The 24,111-nt window shown below is 48.4% G+C and overlaps 1 long non-coding RNA gene across 2 annotated transcripts; it reads left to right on the top strand.

Annotated features, from left to right (window-relative positions):
* The first annotated feature begins 14,140 nt into the window (after positions 1–14,140).
* LOC146403877 (uncharacterized) lies at positions 14,141–23,061 on the top strand. 2 transcript variants are annotated; one of them, XR_014843769.1, is made up of 3 exons: positions 14,141–14,220; positions 16,966–17,052; positions 22,927–23,061. It is a non-coding gene; the product is annotated as an uncharacterized LOC146403877 (long non-coding RNA). The 2 variants fall into 2 exon arrangements; XR_014843770.1 differs by lacking the exon at positions 22,927–23,061 and adding an exon at positions 17,523–17,647.
* Positions 23,062–24,111: the final 1,050 nt, after the last annotated feature.

The raw sequence follows: 24,111 nt of genomic DNA, 5'->3' as shown, positions 1-24,111 counted from the left end.
GAGACCCGAGGCAGTGAAGAGGCTATGATGAAAGCACTGTGAGGTGGGCCGGAGAGACAGCAGCCGACGAGAGAGATACTTGGGGAGGCAGGATCGGCCGGGCTGGTGACTGATGATGTGCTGGGGGGCCAGGGAGAGGAGCATTGGAATTGCCTTCTAGGTTTCTGGCTGGGCGCGTGGAGGTCCCTTCACTGAGCTGGACACAGAGGGAGCTGTAGGCAGTGTCCTCAAAGTGGAAGACCATACAACACCAAAACCCAAACCAGTCCTTGGTCTGTAGGGCTTGTTTTCAAAACTGGGTTCACATCCGGAGAGGTCCCATTGCGGTTTAGCAGGTTACGAACCCAACTAGCATCCATGAGGATATGGGCTTGATCCCTGGCCTCACTCAGTGGGTTAAGGATCCGGCATTGCCATGAGCTGTGGTATAGGTCTCAGACATGCTTTGGATCCATCGTGGCTGTGGCTGTGGTGTAAGCCAGCAGCTGCAGCTCTGATTCCACCCCTAGCCTGGGAGCTTCCATATTCCTCAGGTGCAGCCCTAAAAAAAGCCCCCCAGGAGTTCCCGTCATGGCTCAGTGGTTAACAAATCTGACTAGGAACCATGAGGTTGTGGGTTTGATCCCTGGCCTCGATCAGTGGGTTAAGGATCCGGTGTTGCCGTGAGCTGTGGTGTAGGTCACAGATGCGGCTCGGATTCCGAGCTGCTGTGGCTCTGGCGAAGGCTGGCGGCTACAGCTCCAATTAGACCCCTAGCCTGGGAACCTCCATATGCCACAGGTGCGGACCTAGAAAAGACAAAAATAAAATTAAAAAAAAAAAAGTCCCCCAAACAAACAAAATCCAGAGCACGTGAGGCAGTTTGTGTGCTGTGTGCTGGTGGGGGATGCAGTGACATCTCAGTGGGGTGGGGGTGGGGTCCCAGCAATTCCTCCCGGGTGGCTCTCCCTCAGTGCCACCTGACCAACTGCACGTCCTCCTCCTCCTCCTTCCCACCAGGCCTGCTTCTCTCCAGCCCCCTGACCACCTGGAAGAATCAAGTGCTCTAGACCTTCTCCCATCAGCCCAGGTTATCACCTTGTCACGTGGCATGTGATGCTGGTGCCCTTCGGTCCTCCCTACACACCAGACCCTGCGTCACTGCATGTTAACCTGTTGCAGGGAGGAAAAAAGAGTGAAGAACCCTGCTTCTTTGTGTTCTTGCCAAAGCAATAAAATATATTCCCAATACTAATACTGCAATTTAAATTTATTATCTTCGTGCTTTACAGTATCCATAGCAGTAAAATCTATTCCCAAGAGTATCATTGCAATTTCCAACTACTTAAGGAGGTATTTTTGTTTACGTTTTAAAGCCACAGCAATAAAATTTAATACCAACAATAATACTACAACTTTGCCTTAAAAACTTGTCATAAATGATCATTGTGAGGAAATTACAAGCATGTACATGTTTTTCCAGGAGAAAGTAGACCTTTGCTTCTGTCTCCTGGTGAAGCCCAGATTCTCAGCAGAGCATCAAGAAGTAGACTCCTTCCCTATTAGCCAAGAGGTCTGCTTGAGCCTAGCTCCCAAATGTTTCTCGAATTAGTGGTCCCTGTCCTACGTGGCACTGCTGTCATCCAGGGACCCTTCTTTTCTGCCTAGGGGACAAGCGGCCTCTCATGGTCCACTCTCCCACCTTCACTCAGCTCTCCCCACGGCAGCATGAATGATGTTTTCAAAACACAAGCTTTGCCAGTTTCCAGAAAAATATGAGGGGCAGAAAATAAATTATGCGATATGGCAGAGAAACAGCCTGCCAAATGCAGAACGTGGGACTCAGGGCAGAACACACGACCTGGTTTCTCTAACAAATCAAAAGGGCAGAAGGAGGAAGAGAAGGGGTTGTGATGGAATCAGGGGATGTAAGAACCACCGAGGCAATGACTGAATACTATCTGTGGGCACTGCGTGGCTCCTGATTCCAACAAGCCTACTGCATGCAGAGCTTCTGGAGAAAATCCGGGAAATCTGACCACGGAGCAGATAGTAGCTGAGACTGAAGAACTGCTGTTAATTTTGCTGGCATGTCCTTCTGTTCTCGAAGGAAAGACTTTATCGATTAGAGGTGCATTCTCGGGTATTTACAGAGGAAGTGACATGATGTCTGGTGTTTGTTTTAAAATACCACAGCCCTCTCTGTCGCCAGCATGGATGGGTGGTGCAGAGAGATGAGATTCAAGATTGCCAAAATGTTGATAATTGTTGAAGCTGGGGGTTACTGTGTGTTCTGCCTACCTTTGTGCCTGTCTGGAAAGTAGCAGAAGTAAGAGTAGAAAATTCAAGTGAGTATAGGCCAAATGAAGGGTTGGGGTTTTTTCAATAGTAAGTAATTTATTCAACAAATTTTTTTTTTTTTTTTTTAGGGCCGAACCTGAGGCATATGGAGGTTCCCAGGCTAGGGGTCGAATGGGAGCTGTAGCTGCCGGCCTACACCAGAGCCACAGCAACGTGGGATCAGAGCCTCGTCTGCGACCTACACCACAGCTCAGGGCAACGCTGGATCCTTAACCCTCTGATCGAGGCCAGGGATCAAACCCGCAACCTCATGGATACTAGTCAGATTCGTTTCTGCTGCGCCATGGCAGGAACTCCCTTAACGGATATTTTTTTAAATGAATACCTAGGAAATTGAAGAAGACACAGCTTCTGCCCCTCAGAAGCTTACCGTGTGGTCGAGGAGAAGTCAGTTAGTTTTTGAAAAGCTAACTAATATGCATACTCAGAACACTAAGCGCTAAATGGACAATATGCAAAACAGGCAAAAGCTTTCACAAAAAGTTCGTGGTACAGAACACGACACAGTATGCTACTTTTTGAGTTAGTGAAGGTCATGGAAGGTCTTTGAAACCCACAGAGGAGCCCTGTCACCGCCAGGATTGTGAGCACGCCGTTTCCTTCACGGAGCCTCATTTTCCAAGCTAGGGAGAAGGAAAATGGGTGAGTGTCACAGAAGTGCCGTCCCGTCTACCTCACAAGGGTGTCATGACGGCAGGAGAGACTCCTAACATCTGGAAACCTGTGGGGGTGTTTTCTTTCTTTCATTTGTTCTTTATGCAGTTTCCCTTAAATTTCATGTAAAAACAACAGTCCCACTGATTGGCGGTGGGGGGGTGGGGTGAGGCCCTGTTTGGTCCTTAGCCCCTCACTGACCTTTTGGAGTTAGAAAGAGGGATTTACAGCATCTTCCCAAACTATGGAATCTTTTCCTGTTTAATTACTATATGGTCAGCTTGGTACAGCCTTTGCTTCTTCTCTATAAAGTTCCAAGCATGAACATGGATGGACCTAGTGACGGTCAAATGAAGTGAAGTTATTCAGACAGCAAAAGACAAACATCATATGATATCACTTACATGTGGGATCTAAAAAAAAGACAAAAATGAACTTATTTGCTGAACAGAAACAGACTCCCAGATTTTGAAAAACTTATGCTTACCAAAGAGGACAGGTGGTGGAGGCGAGTGATAGACTGGGGGTTTGGGACTGGCACATGCACACTGAGGTCTATGGAACGACTGGCCAACAGGGACTTGCTGTGCAGCACAGGGAACTCTATCCAGTATTCTGTGGTGGTCTATGTGGGAAAAGAATCTGAAAAACAACGAAAGTGTGTATACGTAGACCTGAATCACTTTGTTGTTCAACAGAAATGATCACAACCTTGTAAACTAACTATACTTCAATAAAACTTAAAAAAAAAAAAAGTTCCAAGCATAGACGCCTACGCCAGGAACCCACAGCCAGAGCAGTGTATACAATGACAGTCTGGGCTGTCGTCCTGTCTGCCTCCTGCTGGCTGGGCGCCCCGAGCCATCACTTTAGCTCTGCAGCCAGGGCTTCTTGTGTGTAACATGGGAGTGACACGGGACGAGGTGAGGCTCACCTGGCAGGGCACAGGTGGAGCTCTGGCGAAGGACCTGTGCACAGTGCTGCTCAGGGCTTGGCTCTCTGGGTGGCAGGAGAGGGGTCCGCCCGCCCCCAGCCCCCACAGCTTGGACCTCCCCATTGGTGATGTCCCTAGAGCTACGCCATGGCTCGGGTTTACAGGGATGCCAGATCATCTCTGGGAAGGAAAGCCTTTGCCCAGTGCTTCTCCTGTCATTAGGAGCTGGAAGCAACCGTTTGTTCAAGGCTCCCAAATTTAAGCCAGAGGAGGTGTTTTTATGGCTCCTCTGCCTCCTCATAATTTTGATTCTGACCAACTCACTTTCCATCACCAACCTTGCCATCCTCACCTCTATTCTGAGGGTATAGGCTATTGAGAAGCTGCACCAGTCTGCTCAGGCTGCCCTGCAAAGTCCCGCAGCCTTCAGGGTCTAAAGGACCAAAGTTTATCCTCTCACAGTTCTGGAGGCTGGAGCTCTGAGATCAAGGTGTCTGCAGGGTTGGTCTCTCCTGAGACCTCCCTCCCTGGTCTGTGGATGGCCGTCTTCTCCCTGTGTCATCACATCTTCTTCCCTTGGTCTATGTCCTCATCTGCTCTTCCTATAAGGCACCAGTCAGACTGGATTGGGATCCACCTCCTACAACCTTGTTTTTCCTTAACCATCCCTTTAAAGACCCTGTCACTCAGTCACATTTAGAGGTCCTAGAGGTTAGGACTTCCATGTATGAATTTGGGGGAGGGGCACCATTCAGCTCAAAACAGAAAGCTAAATGAGAAACTGTATGTTAAAACTTGACATAAAGGAGTTCTCATCATGGCACAGCAGAAAGGAATCCGACTAGGGACCATGAGGTTGCGGGTTTGATCCCCAGCCTTGCTCAGTAGGTTAAGGATCTGGTGTAGCTGTGAGCTGTGGTGTAGGTCACAGACACAGCTTGGATCTGGCATTGCTTTGGCTGTGGTGTAGGCTGGCTGCTTTAGCTCAGATTAGACGCCTAGCCCGGGAACTTCCATATGCCAAGGGTACAGCCCTAAAAAGCCAAAAAAAAAAAAAAAAAAAATTGGCATAAAGCAGGCATTTGATCTGTGCTAATTCCATATGTTGATACGCTTTCAGAAAGGCTGACATCAAAAAGAATACAGCTAAAACAAAACAAAAAGGCAAAAAGAGGCATTCCCATCATGGCTCAGTGGTTAACAAATCCAACTAGGAACCATGAGGTTGTGGGTTTGATCCCTGGCCTTGATCAGTGGGTTAAGGATCCGGCATTGCTGTGAGCTGTGGTGTAGCTCACAGATGCGGCTCGGATCCCATGTTGCTGTGGCTCTGGTGTAGGCCGGCAGCTACAGCTCTGATTAGACCCCTAGCCTGGGAACCTCCATGTGCCATGGGTGTGGCCCTAGAAAAGACCAAAAAAAAAAAAAAAAAAAAAAGAATACAACTAACAAATGTTGGTGAGGATGTGGAGAAAAGGGAACGCTGTACACTGGTGGTAGGAATGTAAACTGGTGCAGCCTCTGTGGAAAACACTATGGAGGGTCCTCAAACTTTAAAAATAGAACAACCACAGGATCCAGCAATTCCACTCCTGGGTATTTATCCTAAGAAAACAAAAATAAAAAGATCCACTCTCTGCAAAGTTTATAGCAGCATTATTTGCAGTGGCCAAGATATGGAAGCAACCTAAGTATTCATCAACAGGTAAATGGATAAAGAAGATGTGGTATATACATACAATGGCATACGCCTCAGGCATAAAAAAGGATGAAAGAATGTCACTTGCAGCAAGATGGATGGACCTGGAGGGCATTGTGCTAAGTGAAATAAGACAGAGAAAGACAAATAGTGTATGCTCTCATCTATATGTGGAATCCAAAAAATAATACAAATGAGGGGTTAAAGAAGCAGACTTGCAGATACTGAGAATAAACTAGTGGTTACCAGTGGGGGAGGGGCAATCTGGAATAGAGGATTAAGAGATACAAACTCTTAGGTATAAAGTAAGCTACAAGGATGTATTGTATATCACAGGGACTATAGCCAATAATTTATAAATACTAGGAATGGAATATAACCTTTAAACATTGAGAATCACTATATTGTATTCCTGTAACGTGTATAATATTGTACAGCAATTATATGTCCATGAAAAATGGAAACAGCGCAGTGATGGGTGTTGCTGCACTGTATTTTGCTGAGACAGCCTCTGGTTCATGAGCGGGTAAATCTGTAGCCCTTACTGGGCTGAACTGGTGATCAGGCTTTACTTTCTTCTGTTTCGGGCCCAGCTCCCTCATATCCATGCCTCGCTTCTTGTGGGCCACTGCTGGCAAGGGGCAGACAGGGCAGAGCTGAGAAGGCTTTTTTGGCTGCGATGGTACTAAATCAAAAATCCACTTAGCGAGTCTCCTCAGGCCACATACTGTCAGGGGTTTCGGGACATCGCCCATCTGTTGTCTTACTGATCACATGCTCTGTGTCGCTGGAGCACAAGCTCACTGTCATCGTCTTAAAAACGAAGGAAAATCTGTCCTGAGCTGTTGGGGGCACTTTTGATACCTTCACCAAATAGCATTTCAGGGTTTTTTCAGTTAACACAAAAGCAAGCAAAGGGTGGCAGCAATAACAGGCACAAATTTGGAGAAAGAGGGAGAGACAGCCGCTTGGTTCCTAAGACGAGACAAGGGAGAAGCCTTCTTGAAAATCCCCTCCCCACCCCCACCCCATGTCCCAAGTCAGAGTCCCCCCATCACCTGCACTGGACCTTTCTCTCTCTTTCCTCTCTTTCTGGCCTAGCTTCCTGCACCCTACAGGTGCCACCACCAGTTACGGGTTCCTTGGAGTGGTGCTCTGGTGGCTCTCTGTCACTCAGAAGGTCCCTCTGGCCAGGGTTCGAGACTGCGGGCAGCACTGCAGGTTGGCAGCCCCCTTCTGGGGAGAAGCAGACTGAGGCTTCCAAGCCCATGGCTGTTTGCCTGTGACTTGTGACCCTTGACCTCCACTGCTCTCTTGGTTATTGACAATTTTTAAGTGTTCAAGAGGCATGCCACCATGGCATGCCTCAGCTAATTGGGCAAAAGGATTAAATGGAGGTGGGCATCTTTTCTCTCATAGGCAACCACGTCTATTCCAAGAGCATAAATAATGAATTTTGAGTGGGGGGGAAGAAGACTAAGCATGAAACCTAAATGGAGGTTTGAAAGGAAGGAAATTTTAATTCTAGATTTCGGGAAGCACGTTTCTGGTTGCAATTTGGGCTGCTCTTGATGGATGGGTCTGCTTCAGGTGGGGCTGTCAAAGGCGCAGGTGTGGGTGGCAGGGGGAGGGCAGGCACAGCTGCAGCACGGAGAGGCCAGATGGCCGGCAAGGAAGGAGAGAAAACTCAGGGAATTCTAATGATGAGAAGCCCTCAATGAGCTTTCAGAGAGCGGACAGACATGCTGGGATCCTGGGAGCCATTGCAATTAGCATCTAGAAACAACTGGGGGACATCCTCGCCTAGAAGACAGACCCAAGCTCAGTGCTTGGAGTATGGGCCCAGAGCAAACAAACCATATATGTAGCATACCTGTGGGTGCAAATGGGCATGAACTGTACATATTCATGTATATATATATATAGTGCACGTTTATGAAATCTATGCTGATGAGAATAAAATTAAATGGGGAGGAAGGTGGCAGGTCACAAGTTTTCCTAGTCTTCATCCATTCAACTTTCCCAGTTGCTATTGGGAACACGCCCCTGGCTGCCGCTCTGAGAAGGGACCAGCTTCCTGATGCAATGGGCAGGGCCCAGCCCAGTCCAGGCACGCTCTCTACCTTCTGTGCAAACTGTGCCACCAATGAAAGGTGAGGCTGTCATCTTTCTCACCTGCTGCCAAGCTCTCTCTTCTTGAGAAGGAAAAAAAAAAATGCCCAAGACGTTTTCTTTTAAATGGAGCAGGAGAGTTCCCATTGTGGCACAGTGGAAACGAATCCAACTAGGAACCATGAGGTTGCGGGTTCAATCCCTGGCCTCGCCCAGTAGGTTAAGGATGTGGTGTTGGCGTGAGCTGTGGTGTAGGTCGAAGAGGTGGCTCGGATCCTGTGTTGCTGTGGCTGTGGTGTGGACTGTCAGCTGTAGCTCCGATTTGACCCCTAGCCTGGGAACCTCCATATGCCATGGGTGTGGCCCTAAAAAGCAAAATAAAAAGATAGTGCAGGCTCACTTTACATGGCCAGGTGGTCATGGTCGAAAGATACTCTAATATTTACGCGGAGTTCATGGATAGGAGCTCACAGTACTCTCAGGATTCTTATTAACCCTCAGGGTGCTTCTAGTTGAGTGAGTGTGTGTGTGTGTGTGTGTGTGTGTGTGTGTGTCCCGTGTGTGTAGGATGGCGGAAAGGTTGGGAATAGGTCAGAAAGAAGGTGTCTTCTTTTTAAAACAGCCAAGGTGCTGAGCGTTTGTGCTTTTTCCTTTTATTATTTATGCTTTTTCTCCAGTAGGAGAGAATCCGTGTACTGGACTCCGAGGTGAGTGCTCTCTTGGGAAGGATAAAAGACGTGAGGAGAGAGGGGCTGGTCCCACTCTTTTGCTGGCAGCGTCAAGGCTGTTAGCTGTTGATGGTTTGAAAGGACAGGTGCAGAGGCGCGGTGTCATGCTAGGAGGGCTACTCTCTAGCCCCAACCACCCCACCTGCTTCTGACCCCTCCTGGCATCAAGTTCAAGCTGGAATGTCCTCAGCCTTGTTTAGCGAGCTCATCTGACTTTGATTCCACAGCTGCAGTGCAAAACCAGGATAATACCCAACTAAAGTGTCACCAAACATGTGAGAGCTTGCCCCGGATGGCGCTGGCCCCGGGGTTAAGATGAGGGTGGGGTATGGCTTCTTCTCTGTGGCTTTGCAGCCTCCCTGGTTTGGCTGCTGTCACACTCAGTGGCCCATGAGATGGATTAGGGGACAAACAGGACTCCTCCCCAGCTTGCAATGGAATGGGAATTCCATTTACTGTCCCCACATTTCCTGTCATTTGGGTCTGTTCCTGGTCTTGGAGGGGAATCAGTAAATATGACCCCAGAAGTCTTGGTTTAAAGAGAAAAAACCCCACAACAAAGCAGTCTTTTTATGGCAGCCCAGCCCTGTCCTGTAGTTCGGGTGTGTTGACTGTCTCACATGACAGCGGTTAAGTTGGCCCAGGTCATCCCTTGTGTTGCTGGAGAATCTGCCTGCTGGTTTTTCCTTTCCTGCCCCCACTGCCACCCTGTTGCTGTTTGCCCCCAGGGAGTCCTACCCAGCACATGGAGAATGAGGAAGAAACCACGGATGAGCCCCCAAGTTTCTATACAGCCCATGGTGGTTTGGCAACACAGGGGACAATCCTGCCATTAAGCAGCCAGTTTCATGGGGTGGTGAGGGGTGTGCATGAGATGCAGGTGACAGGACAGCAGAAAGGGTGGAGAGGAGGTAGGGGTACAACTCATAATAGCATTTCAGAGCAAAACCCCACCTTGAAGTGCTCGTAGTGAAACCAGGGTTTGGGCTCTGAGATGGCATGGGACGCTCTCAGCTCAGGGTCCAAGGCTGCTGGCCAGCAGTGACTGTGCAACAGGAGCCTGGGCAGAAGGAAGAGGAGCAGAAGTCATGGGGAGGGTCGGGGGAGCCGAGCCAAGCAGAGAAAGGAAGAGAGATGGGAGAAGCCATAACTGAGAAATGAGGGTGGTGGGTAAGAGGGGGAGCAGGGGCTCTGCAGAGAGGCGTCGTGATGTGGAAGCAGAAGACCCGGGTCTCACCTCTGCTCTTTAGAAGCCGGGAGTCTTAGGAAAGGGATTTATCCTCTTTGAACCTTCATTTTATCATCTTTAAAATGGAGCCCATGATTGGAGTTCCCTTGTTCTCAGCGGGTTAAGGATCCATGTTAGCATGGCAGCAGCTCAGGTTGCTGCTGTGGCTCGGGTTTGATTCCTGGCCCAGAAAGTCCACATGCTGCAGGTGCAGCCAAAAAAAAAAAAGCAAACAATGGAGCCCATGATAATGTCCACTCTCTCTACTTCCTAAGAATATTGTGAGAATTAAATGAAAACATTGGGAGTTCCCGTCATGGTGCAGTGGAAACGAATCCAACTAGGAACCATGAGGTTGCAGGTTCAATCCCTGGCCTCACTCAGTGGGTTATGGATCTGGCATTGTCTTGAGCTGTGGTGTAGGTGGCAGACGCAGCTTGGATCCTGCTTTGCTGTGGCTCTGGTGTAGGCTGGCAGTTGCAACTCCGATTAGACCCCGAGCCTGGGAACCTCCATATGCTGTGGGGGTGGCCCTAAAAAGACAAAAGACCAAAAAAAAAAAAAAAGAAGAAAGAAAGAAAGAATGAAAGAAAGAAAGAAAGAAAGAAAGAAAGAAAGAAAGAAAGAAAGAAAGAAAGAAAGAAAATATTAAGAACTTGTAAGACAAAGCTCACACTGACATGCTACTTGGCCAACCATTGTTCGGTTGGACAAATTTGGTTGAAATAAATAAGTGAGGAGAAAACAGAATGTAGAGAGAAGATGATTAATCCAAGGAAGCAGCAGGGAGCCAGGTGGAGAATTAAGAAAGAACCCACTGGTGATGGGTTGACAGAGACACCAGACTCAGACGAAAATGCAGAGACAGTGATGGGAACCAGGGGACGAACAGTGATGGCCATGCTTAAGGGCCTAGTGGCAGCTATTATGTGAATGAGTGGGAGACAGAGACAGAGACGGGTCAGCAGGGGAGACACCCCACGGGGAAAAGTCGAAAAGCAGTTTGTTTTAGGGAGTCTGAAGACGGAGACAGGAGGTCACATACTGCCTGACGGATGGACAGACGGAGTCATCGTGCGTTGGGTACCGCAGACAGGACTGAGCCTTAGAGGAAGTGTGGAATAGGCGTGATCTTTATCCAAAACGGCGGACAGACAGAGCTCTTGCAGGAGAGAAAGGCTTCACTGGTTTCCTCTGACTCCATGTCTTTGGTCCAAACTGGAAGATGAATCACGTGTTAGGGCGTCTGGAGGAGAGTCCCAGGCCCGAGTCACCAGAGCAGGCAAGTCAGGCTTCTGTAATTCAGCATCAGGAGAGGTAAAGGGAGGGCCTCTGAAGGAGGTGACAACAGTGTTTAGCCTTCCGGGAGGGGAGCCAGTAAAAGCGGGAGGATCGTAGTTGATTTAAGGGGTAAAAGTTGAGAGGCAAGGACAACTAAGGTTGAAAGGGCTTCTGTGAGAGGACCTTTTGTTCCCAGGCAAGACGTGGCCGCTGCTGGGTTCAAGGGGAGTGGGAGGCATGATGGATGGCCCAGGAACCTATGAAGAATGAGGCCAAGCAGCATGAAACCGTTTGTTTGGGCTTTATAGATTTTCTAATAAAAACGTCAGGGTTTTTTCACACCATTTTGAAAATGTCATCAAATGCAAAACAGTGCTCCTTGTGCCCGTGACAAAGGCTGCATTTCCAATGGCGAATTCCAGCCCGAGATGCAATAACAAAGTTTGTCAGCTAGCCTTCAAGTCAAACCAGGGGTCAAATTTGGTCTAGGATCCTTCAGGGTGACTCTTCACAGTCACTGGCCCCCTCCCGACAGAGCCCAGAACTCTCCTGGCAGTAAAGTATTGGGGGAATGAGGAAGGGTTGGCCTTAGCCTGGTAGGAACATCCCTGAAAACAGGGGGTCCTCTTCTGAGCCATGTTTGGGAGTGAAGCGTGTGGCTCTAAGTCCCTGACTCAGGTTATTTCTGATGTAGCCACTGGAAAAAAAAAAAATCTTTCAGTGGACTTTCTTGTCTTCTCCCAAAGGGTCCCCACACGCTTCCTCAAAGTTGTTATTATTAGTTATTATTTTTATTTTGATGCATCTTTAATTCTCAAAGACCTTCAGTGGCTTCCCCTGGCCTTATTTTTTGTGCTCATTTCCGTAACATTTTAATGTGACCCAAGAAATCCAAAGTATCATCATTGTAAAGCGTGATCCATATCAGGATGATGGGTAAGATATTTTATATCCTTTCTTCGTCCTGCGCTTCAAATCCAGTGCATGTTGCGCAGTGACTGCCCATGTCACTCTTGAAGTTCAATTTTCTCAGACACACTTCCTCTGCATTTAGCTTTCGTGAGACATAGCGTTATAGGAGAAGGTTCACAAACCGGGTCGTTCAAACCAAGCCTGAAACCTTCAAAATTTCCAATAACTGAATCAAATATGAGGGTTTAGAGCTGAATTTACACTAGTTAAATCTAGTGTAAATAGAAAAAAAAAAGACCTCATTTTTATTTGAGGGGCATCCTATTGCAGGGCTGGACCACACGCTCCCCTCTGCCTCCTATAGCAGGTGCAAACGCCTTTGCACGGCTGCTGTCTGCAGCCTGTCGTCCGCACTTCCTGGGCTGGGACCTCACTCTCCAGCCAAAGCCACCCAGTGGCCGGCCCACCCATCCCAACCTTCCCATTGCCTGCTCTCCACAGCAGGGCCTTTGTCAGTGCCTTCATCCAGGCGTTTTCCCTTCACACCATCTTTGCCTATTAAAATCCCGCTGTTCTTTCCAGATTTATCTCAGAAGCCACTTCTTCCATGAAATCTCTCCTGATTTTCTGAACTGTGACTCTGTCAACTGTGATTTCCCTTTCTTGTTTATCCTTCAAAGCACATTGGTGCCTCCCCTTAATCCACTTTGACCTGTATTCTCTAATCCAAGATGCTCACCTCCTTGAAGCTAAAGGAGAAAAGAGCCACACACCTTTTCTAGCCCCTACCCCCTGCCTCCTGCCCTAAAGCTTCCTGGAGTGGCCTCCTCGTGGGCCGCCACAGTGAGAGAAGAGTAAAAACATTCCATTTAAAGTCAGTCTTCTTTGGGGCTCATCTCTGTGACGGTGACTTGCTGAAAAGGACCCCGTATGGAAAAAAGAAAAAGAGGAGTGGGTCATGAACTTGGTCTGGTTTGCACATCAGACCTGTCGCCCACAGCTGACTTTGGCAGGTGTCTCTTTCCTGGGCCCAGAGGCAGAGGCCAGGAAGGGCCTTGTAAAGAGGCTGTCTCCCTTCCCGGCTGGTTCCCTGCAGCTTGGAGGAAAACCCTTAAAAGACGAAGAGGAGCGGGTGTTTCTGAAGGGACTCTGCATGTGTGAGATTTCTAGGGGCTTCCTCCAGGGGGTCCTGATCCAGGCACCTCTTCGTGGATCCTCCCAGCATGAGGAATATGAAATGCTGGAAGGGCCGACTTCCTCGAATCAGGCAAACAGAGGAATGACATCCTCTGACTTAAAAAGTGGCCCTGGGGAGGGGCCAGCGGGAAGAGGTCAGGGTTACTCATGCCCTGTCTGGAAGACACAGGGGTTACCTCAACAGGCCTGCCACCTCCTGCTTCACAGGAGCCACTGAAAGGCTGGGTGGTTGCACTGGGGACGTCTAGGCAAGAGTTCTGCAGGCGGGAACCCTGGAGAAGCATGATCAGGTAGCAATGTCCAGGGAGCCAGAAAACACTGCTGGGATAACTGGCAAGAGCTTAGGCTGATAAGTCATACACTTTACTGGTTTAGTCCTAGATCGACCAGTGGTTTATGGTAGAATCCTGAACATGTCCACCTCATGCCTGAGTTTCCACATGTAGGCGGCATCATTGGCTGTCATTTCCGGCCACCTGGCTGAACATCACTGATTTAGCTTCAAGCTGGAAAGAAATGCAGCTCGCTCCCGCTTCGGCCCTCCCTCTCCCCTCCCTCCCCCCTCCCCCTTCCTCTCTTCCTTCCTTCCTTCCCCCTTTCTCCCCTTCCCTTCCCCCCATCCTTCCACAGTTACTTATTAATGCCTGCACGGATCAGGAGGATGCAGGAGTGAGCAAAACCGTGAGCAAAATAGTCCAAGTCGCTGACCTCACACACATGTAGGCAACAGCTAGACAAGTTAAAATAAGTATGTGTTTATATATTTATTATCTATTTATAATATTGGGTAGTGATAAATGCTCCAAAGAGAGAGAAAGCTGGGGAGGGGACAGAAAGTTCTGTTTGGGACATAGAAGTCTGTCCAAAGAGGATTCATTCATCTGGCATTTGGGCACAATCCTGGATGAGGTAAGGGTGTCACAGGGGGGAAGCCGGGTGGCACCTGCTGAGGGAAGATGTGAGTCAGGCAAAGAGCCAGCTGCCAGACCCTGGGCAAGAGGATAAGTTCTGTGAACCTTGTTTCCACGGTTTAAAATAAGGCTAATAACGCCCACAGGGGATTAAATGCAAGAAGCCGGGAAGGGCTTGGCCAGCAGGACAAGCGGTCGAGGCGGGGGCGTGGAGCCGCAGCCGGGTGAGCAGATTGCTAATCGCTTTCTCTCCTCAGCACCACTTCAGCCCTCCTTCTCTCTGGGCCTCTTTCTCTATCCCTGCAAGCGGGGAACAACCCGAGGCCCCTCCTCCGAGGAAGGCAAAAGGGCAGAGGTAGCAAACGCAAAAATGCCTTGAATTAGCTCTTTGGATAAAGGTCTGCGGAGAATCCGAGCACGTGGGGGAGGCCCCGCGGGGCTCAAGAGCAAAGGCTCCAGCACTGGGATGGGTCCTTTAAAAACCTGGGGTTTAGACCGAAAGGGAGCAGGACAGATTTGCCAGCACCAGAGGGAGCTGGGAAGAGAGCCAGTCCCGGGGTGGAGGCGCAGCAGAAGGGCGGCTCCGGGTGACGCCAGGAAGCAACACAGCGGCAGCACAAACAGGAAGCAGGACCGCTGGTGACAGGATGGGGCCGGCGGGGCGGCGGGGTCTGGGGGAGCCGGCGCCCTGGGGCGGGAAGGGGGGCGGGTACCGAGTGAAACTGACATCGCCACCTAAGTACCCAATAACGCTCCCACGTACACTTTAAAAAATACAACAGAAAACTGCCTATTTTGCAACTCTCTTCCCCCCACCTCTGTCGGGGAAAGGGTTTTCCTACTTCCCTCTTATCTACTTACCTAGGCACCTCCTAATTTTAAAATAGCGCGGCATCCTAGGGCCTGCCATCCTGAGGCCTCTGGGCTGATTCCAGAGGCCAGGGAATCAGGGCCTGTCGCCTTATTAGGAACCTGCCCGTAAGGGCACCAAGCAGATGATTGACTTCCGAGAAGAAGGGGACTGCATCTAAACTGAATATAAGTAGATTGCAGATTGATTCACGGGACCAAACGTGGAGTGGCCCAAACTCCATCCTTTCTTTGGACTTCCATCTCCCGTCTCCCGTCAGTCTCAAAATTGATAGAGCAGCCTGAAGTCATTGAACAGAGTTATGTGGGCAATCAGCTTTCTAATTCTTGCATATGGGTGCCCATACACCAAGAGGACCCAGGCACGGGGACAACAGAGTGGCTTTATTTAGCATGATGACAAGCATGAATAGCAAGGAGCTCATGAACTTTGCAGCAGCAGGAAAAAAAAACAAAAACACACACACAAACACACACACAAAAAAAACCCTGCATGGATGCCTGCCTCCACTCCAGTGGCCCTGCCTGGTGCAAAAAGGAGCTTGCTAACAAAAAGGTTATTCAGTGGCTCCCCGAATAAACCCAAAGGTAACCAGTATGGATGGAGCAGATGTCAGGAGGCTGAGCGCTAGTTTGGAAAACTGCCGAGATATTTAGAAATGGCGCTTTCTTATTAACCCAAGCATAATGCTGAAGGTCATTTAAAAAGAAAAAAACTTCCCAGATGCCACCTGTATCTGCCATGGCAATAGGATGAATGCCAGTGCGTCCACTGATACTGGAAATGCTCGTAAGAAACAGCCTCGACTGATTGTTCCGGCACAAACAAATCACAAACTAATTTATGTATTCCTGCAGCTGCACCCCAGCCCCAGCGAGGAGTCGGCCAATTCACAGTTGACTAGTGCTGCCTCATTCTTTGCAGATTTTGGCATTTAACTGTAATTAAGATTTATTGTTCACTAGCTTGCAGGTCAGGGCAAGCATGACAATATGGGTAACTTTTCTGTTTACTAGTAAAATGTCTGGTAGGAGGAAGCCTCAAACCTTCCAAGCAGAACTTGACAGAAATAAATAGCCCCTCTTCACTCCAGGACAGGCGCATGACCGATTTTAATCAGACGCGAGGGTTCTCTTTAAGGGAGAGCAGGGAGAAATCGGAAAGAACTAGTGAACTGTGCTGTTGCTTTTGCACCAGAAGGGTACGGGCTGGAAGCCAAACCAATTATTGCTGATCTTCTGGATTTGGGGAAGGGATTGTCTGCTTGGTGTGGGAGGGACAGAAGGGGACCTCGATGCCAACAAAGGTTCTGCACAGACCCAGACCTGTGGGTCTTTGAGGCCTCTCCTTGCCACCGACAGGAGAGTCATTCCTCATCTCTCTCAGCTCTCAAGGATGCTCTTGGACCAAATCAGATGGCTGGGGGGCGGGCAGGGTTCAGCAGTCAGTGGCCACTCGCTCACCTGCTTTTACAGTCTGTCTGCTGAGGTCCCGAGCAGGTGACCCACGGCACAGTGGGTGCAAATGAGCGAACGGGCTGTAAGCAGACACATGAAGAAAAGCCCATCTCATCCCTACACGTTGATTAGGAGGCAGAAATGCTGAAGCATAATGTCCTTCAATTTTCTCGCATCTATAATTTATTATCTATTATTGTTTGTCCTCCTTGGGGTCTTTTTGTCAGTGCTCATGTGAAATGAGAAAACGTTACTCACATGAACCAGAGATTTAGACCTGGGTTGGGTCTGTTTCTCCTGTTTCCTGACAGAGGAGGGGAAAGAGAAAAATCCTCTGCTCTACAACAGTACTGTTGACCCCAGAATATCATTTTCTATGATCTTGTAAACATATCTCTTTAATCTCACCCTACATCTGTCAAACGGTAGCTGGCAAAAATGCGTACAATACTTTCGGAAAAAAAATTAGGGGTAAATGAGTGAAAAAATTGTGCGATTCCTGGCACTCTCCTATTTCATGTTGTCTATTAATAGTCGAGCTACCAGTTCACGGATGTTGAAGAGGGTTAGTTCTGTTCTGCAGGGATCCAGTGCTTCCCCAATTGCCTTAATTAGAGCACATTTTTTTTCCTCTTCACCAGAAAAGGATCTCAAGATTCTAAGAAGTATAAGAGAGCTTTTGTTTTGACCTGAAGAGAAGGCTGTAAAAGCAAGCATCTTTTTCAAAGGTAAAAGGGGAAAAATGGGTGTGAAATTCATTTTAACGGTGGATAGAGACAAAATTTGAAGAAGGATTTAAAAGAAAACATCCCACATATTTTCCCAACTGAAGGTGTTTTCTAGTCCTGCATACCAGATTTCTCATCTCGGGGGATTGCGTTCCATTACAGTGAGGCTGAACCACAGAAGAGGAAAATATAATTTCGAGAGGGTGGACTCTAATATGTAGATCCCGTTGTTAGTGGTGTTTCAACTGCATAAAGGGAAGCCAGACCGCCGTTTCGCGGAGGACCCTATGGTTTAATTTTCAGATCTTGCCTGTTTCAGTCAGCATCACTCTATCCCAAGGACACGAGACAGGTACTGAGAGGCTCAAGTAAGTCTCAACTTAACCAAGAATGCGAGCCTCGCCTGGGGACTCTGGTCCTTAGTGATGCTCCGCAAGGTGATCTCAGAGAACACAAACATCACTCCACAGCTTCCTGAGCTGCTGCTCGATGAGGAGCCCATTGCTAAACTCAGGCCGGGACACTCTGGATGTGGACAGGCAGAGAAGGACGGAGGATGCTGCAGCCATTTAGCTGACAGGACAGCATGGATCCCACTGCCGTGTGGTACAGACAACAGGAGGAGAGAGGGAGCCAGGTAGCTCGGAACAGGTGGGCAGCTGGAGGTCAGCCACTCAGCTCTCGGCTGGGGCTTGTGGAGGAAGCGGAGCTGGTGGAATGGCTGCGGGAGACAGTGTGACAAGGTGGGACGGGGCAGGATTCCAGGCACAGGGACTCCTGCCCGGAATGGAGGAGATCTTGAGGGAGGGGAGGTGATGCTTCCCTGAAGGGGCAGCAGGGAGAATTCCCAGGAAGGAAGAGGAGGAAGAGCTGTATCTCAACAGCGCTCCTTGGGTTCCCTGCGTGTAGGGGAGCCTTACCCACTCACACCATCACTGTTTCTTTCCTGAAAACGTAATCACTTTGTTCCAGGCCGTGGCATGTAAGCTTCGTTTTTTAAGAATAATGTCGTCCCACATTGGTCACCACATTCTGAATGGGCTGTTAAAGAATAAGGGGTGAGTCATCAAAGAATGGCTGGAAAAAGCAGAAAATGGATCAGAACCCAGGGAAAATCTATTGTTTGAAAAATTTTAAAATATGTTTTTTAGAGAAGAGGGGCCCACAGAGGAATGATTATTTCCTGAGACACTAAGAGTTGGGAATTTCCTTTTCCAAGGAGGAGGGTAAACAATAGTTTTTCCGTCTTCAAGGAAGAAACAGATGTCAGAGATTTGGGGCGCTTTAAATAGATATTGCGGAATCATCCCTTAAAAATGCTGTAGAAATATTGATGCCTACCAATAGTGTGTGAGAGACTGGCTGTTTCCCAAAGCCCTTCCCAGGAATAGAAGCTCTCAGTGCCTGTGGCATCACAGGCCAAGAGCTGGGGTCATGTTTTATCTTGACTTTGCCTGATTATGAGAATGAAATAAAAATCCCTATCTATCTATCTATCGTCTCCCTATCTATAATGGAATGGTTCTTAGCCATAGAAAAGAATGAAATAATGCCATTTGCAGCAACATGGATGGACCTAGAGATTCTCATATTAAGTGAAGTAAGCCAAAGACAAGTATGTGATATTGCTTACATGTGGAACCTAAAACAAAAGGTACAAATGAACTTATTTACAAAACAGCAATAGACCCACAGATGTAGAAAACAAACTTATGAATACTAAAGGAGGAAGGGGGAGAGGGAAAATTAGGAGTTTGGATTAACAGATACACACTACTATATATAAAATAGATACCCAACAAGGACCTACTGTATAGCACAGTGAACTATATTCAATGTTGTATAATAACCTCTATGGGAAAAGAATGTGCAAAAGGACACACACACACACACACACACACACATAACTGAATCACTATGCTGTGCACCTGAAACTATACAACATTGTAAATACTTCGGTTTGGAAAAAAACCCTTCAAGGAGTTCCCTGGTGGCACAGTGGATTAAGGACCTGGCATTATTACTGCAACTGCTTGGGTTGCTGCTGTGGCACAGGTTCAATCCCTGGCCCACAAACTTTCACATGCCTCAAGTGTGGCCAAAAAAAAAAAAAACAAAAACAAAAACAAAAACCTTCAAAAAGGGAAAAACAAACATCAAAATGCCCCAAATCTCCACTTAGCAGGAAATCTCTATCTCTAATGTATCTGGACTACTTGCATCTCTTCTGTGAGTGGCCTCTTCCATCCCTTTGTCCATTTCTCTCCTGGGCTCTTTGGCATTTATTACTCTGCAGAAGTCCTTTGTATGTTAGGGATGTACTATTAGAGCAAAAGAGCACTCAGTTGCACCCTCACCAGCATTCAGTAGACCTACTTTTCTTAATTTGCTTCTTAATTTGCTCATTTGACAGCCTAAACAGGCCATTTCAATGTTTTTGTTTATATGTGCTTATTAATGAGGTTGAACATTTTTTCTGTACTTTGACATTAGAGATGGCATGTTTCTTTTGCAAATATCCCCTTTGTCCATTTTGAAGGGGGGAGATATGGACACTTCTTCTTACTGGTTTGTAGGCTATGAACCCAGGGTCTATTATTTGTGGTAAGTAATTTATCACTCAGATTTTAGGTACTCTAGGTATCCATGAGTTATCAGTGAGCTTTTAGTTGTCAGGGGGATTCTGGCTCTGTGGACCGGGAGGGGGAAAGGTATATATTTCAACACTGGCTTGTATTCTCCTTAAATGTGGAAATCAAACACAAGTCACCAGCCTGAGGATTAATTTCTTTTGGAGGGCCCAGTTTGGGTCAGGAGAAGGGATGTAGATAAAACAGAGGCTGTCCAAAGGGATGAGAATTTCAGGGAAACAACTCATTATTTTTCACTTACAAGTATCTCTCCAAAGGTGCATGGGATTTACTTACACTAAAAGTTAATTGGTTATCTAAAATTCAAATGTTCTTTCTTTTTCTTTTGCCATTTCTTGGGCCGCTCCCGTGGCATATGGAGGTTCCCAGGCTAGGGGTTGAATCGGAGCTGTAGCCACTGGTCTACACCCCAGCTCACAGCAATGCTGGATCCTTAACCCACTGAGCAACGCCAGGGATCGAACCCGCAACCTCATGGTTCCTAGTCGGATTTGTTAACCACTGAGCCAAGATGGGAACTCCCTTTTTTTCTTTTTAAAGCCACAGCCACTGTATATGGAAGGTCTACACCAGAGTGTAGCCTACCCCAGAGCCACAGCCACGTCAGATCTGAGCTGCATCTGGGATCTACACCAAAGCTTGTGGCAAGGCCGGATTCTTAACCCACTGAGTGAGGCCAGGGATTGAACCCACATCTTCACAGAGACAATGTTGGGTTCTTAACTTGCTGAGCCACAATGGGAACATTTAAAGTTCAGATTTAAGTGGACATCCTCTGTTTTGATTTGCTGACTTTGGCAATCCTCATCAGGAGTTGGCTTCTAGACCAGTCAGCTAAGAGCCAGGGAGCTGGGGCTCTGTCCACCCATGTTAATTATGAGTGGGCATGTCCTCACTGCCCCCCGCTTGCCAACGGTGGGGGTGGGGTGGCCACTACGCCAAACAGGCAACCCTACAGACGCCCACCATTCCTGCCCTCCTTTGGCTGTTTCCTCTGCCTGATTGCCTTTCTGCAGCACTCCCCCGGGACTCTGACCTCCTGTCCCACTCCCACTCCCTAGCACAGTGCTCTGTCATTGGCAGTCACCGTTTGCAAACCCTCTCACTCTCTAAGGCACAGGAAAGATATCCTGACATTTCATTCAGGGACCAGGACACACCTGGTTGGAATGAATTCAGCCCAAGCTCCCTGCATCTGTTAGCGCATCTTCTTGCTACACCGTCCCGGGCATACTAATCTTACAGGAGACCCAGCAGTTTCCCTGGAGGCTGCATCCTGGCATTTACAGCAGCTCATGCGGACATGTGTGTGCTTGCTGCTCCTACACCTCCAGCCTGTGTGCTTAGCTCTGGCACTTCCCATCACAGGCCAGTCACCACCAAGCCTCAGGTGCAGGCAGAGGCTCAGTTCCGGGTGTGGATAGCTAGGTGTCAAAGTGACCCTACTAGCAAGAGGGGACGTGCTGGGGCTGGGACAGGGCCACAGGAAGTGGAATGAGCTCATCCCAGGAAACTGGACCCAGGACAACCTGAGAGGCTCCAAACCAGCCAGGTTCCAAACCAGCCAGGTACCCAGCAGCACCCCCACCCGCCACCCCCAAGGCTCCTTGCCAGGGCTTGCTCATGTTAACGCCCCCTCTTGTCCCTTCCTTTGCAAGAGCACCTACTGTATACTGGACACTTGATGTACTTTTTCTTTTCATTTTAACAACAACTCCCACAGTAGAGCAATTTGTGCTTAAAAGCGAAACCATTAGACATGAGAAGCATTAGGGAAACCCAGCCTGAGTGGGGAAGATGGGCTTTGACCTCAGGTTTTCGGGCGGCAGGGTCTGCATTTGGAAGCACCCTGCGGAGCTCAGCCCTCTGTGGATGGAGCTTAGGGACGGAAGGGCAGCTGCAGGGGCGAGTGGGGAGGACAGGTATTTGGGGGCGGGGCACCACCAGCCTGGGTCCTGCCCTCCCCACTTGCCTCTGCACCAACCCCCCGCCTTGCGCACCCGTCACATCAGCTTCCTTCTGTCCTTTTAATTCATGTCACTGGAGATCCGCGCCACGTCTAGGGAGGCCTTGGGACTTTGCAAACCAAACATGTGCTGTTCACCGCTCCTCGTGGCCAAGATTCTTGTCAACCGCAGTCGCGAAGGGCCGCACCTCCTGCTGGAGAGGAATCTGGAACCCCTCCTTCACATTGGGACGGCCCTGCCCCGGGGAGGGGGAAAGCAGAGTGGTTTGGAGGGGGCAGAGTCGACAGACAGTGTGGGGTGGGTGGGCCGGTTCTGCCTCGGTCCTCACTGGCCATTAGGCCCACCCCCTACCCCATGCAGCACCTCCCCCAGAACCTCTGAAGGCCACAGGCCTGCAACCATCCTCAGCTCCAGTGTGGCCAATTACATCAGCCAATAAACACAGGTGGAAGAGCAAGGGTTCCTGCTTGGCCACTTTCTAGAACCTTTCTTGGATGACATGATTCTAAGCCCCAGCTGCAGCCCAGAGCAGGTTTCAAGGGCTCCACTTCCAACCACGCCCCTCCTTTCAGCTCCAAACTGCATTTCTGCACCTTTCTTGCTCTCTCTCTTTCTCTCTCTCTCCCCTTACCCCACCATTTTCCTCTTTCCACGTTTTAAAAAGGGGGACAGGACTGGGAAGCAAATCCAAACTCTGATTTTTGAGAAGGGAGAAGGCTTTCACATGAAGAAATGAAAGACCATACATTAATAGCTCGGAAAACAATGGTAATATTTAATTAACCTTTTGGAATGGCTGCTCTGCAAATCTGCACGTGTCAGCTCATCTTCAGAACAGAGGGACTGTGAGCCGGTGCCAAAATCAACACGCCTGGCCTGCGCCTTTCTTCTGTGGGGACTTCACGGTGGGAGGAGGGGGGCGGGGCGGGGAGTAAGTCCCGAACTCCCCCCCAAAATCCGTGGTTTTACTTTAAAAATTCATGCAGTCCAGCTGCCCTCGGCCGGCCAGGCTGGACGGGGCCTGTTGTGCCGCACATCTGCGGACCCTGAGTTGAAGCGTGGCTGCGTCCCTTGTCATTGCAGCAGACAGGCCGCGGGCCTCCGGGGGGAGCGAGGGTCAGGTCCGATGACAGCGGAACTCGGCTGGGCGCACTTGGAGCGCTCCCACACCGTGCATGTCCACAGGACAGAGGGAATTAGAGTCATCTGCGAGTGTCAGCTCTCTGGCTCTTTTCGTGATTTTTTTTCTTTTAAAGGTGGTGTGTCCTTCCCAAAGTATGACATGATGCGTCGTGTCATCCAGGGAGCGCTGGGGTTGGCTCATTAAAATATCACCTGGTTGAAGTAAATCACTGCTGATGGGCCTGTTTAAGGTTTTGCCGGTGGTGGAGTCGGAGTCGTGGAGCCGGTATGTCATGCTGACCAACCTGTTCCTCCCATCACAGGCTATAGGGACACCTTCATTTCTTGCTCTGCACCCCTTACCTGCTTTAATGAGCAAGTCTCCCAATGAAACCAGAAGCCTGAGTTGATGGGTAGTGACTTAACACGTTTCATTCTCTTTTCTTAACAGCTACGAGCAGAAAGAATTGGGGAGGGTGATATTTCGCTCTTTGGGACTTCCAGGAATTAAAGAGCACAAACAGCAATAAAATGGATATAGAGGAGTTGATTTGTACTTTTGAATTGTACATATCCATCCATGAAGCAATATGATGCATTTTGAAATGTTAAGAAAATTGTTGTAACTTGTAAAAAGGTCTTTTGTTGTAGCTTTTATGTTTTGAACCATTAAGGAAAAAAGTTAGGGGATTTTAAGAAACCCTGCTTTAGGTAGAAAGATTCAAGGCCTATGAAGACTTGAGCAAAGTGGAAGACTCACAGTTGATCAAACGAAGCAGTTATTTGATTGCAGGGACATAGAACACTTGGGCACAACAATTGCAAAATAAGCTTATCTCTGTCATTCTAGCAATATTAAAAGATGTAGGGATCAAGAAATTAGGCTTGACTGTTTACAAAAGCCAAGACATGGAAGCAACTTAAATACCCATCAATAGATGAATGGATAAAGAAGATGTGGTATAGATCTACAATGGAGTATTACTCAGCCACAAAAAATGAAGTAATGCCATTTACAACAACGTAGATGGACCTAGTGATCCACCGATCATACTAAGTGAAGTCAGATAGAGAAAGACAAATATCATGTGATATCACTTATATGTGGAATCTAAATGTGAAACAAATGAACGTATCTACAAAACAGAAACAGATTCACAGACATAGAAAATAAGGTTATGGCTACCAAATGGGAAAGGGGAGGTAGAAATAAATTGGGAATTTGGGATTAACATATATACATTACTATATAGAAAATAGACAACAAGGACTTAACTGTATAGCACAGGGAACTATATTCAATATCTTGTGATGACATG

The sequence above is a fragment of the Sus scrofa genome, chromosome 4 (assembly GCF_054392235.1).
Source record: "Sus scrofa isolate SSC_HxYL_T2T_F1_AM1 chromosome 4, Sscrofa_HxYL_maternal_Yorkshire_Landrace_v2.0, whole genome shotgun sequence".
In the NCBI taxonomy this organism is placed as follows: Eukaryota; Metazoa; Chordata; class Mammalia; order Artiodactyla; family Suidae; genus Sus; species Sus scrofa.
This window is presented reverse-complemented; position numbering and strand designations above follow the sequence as displayed.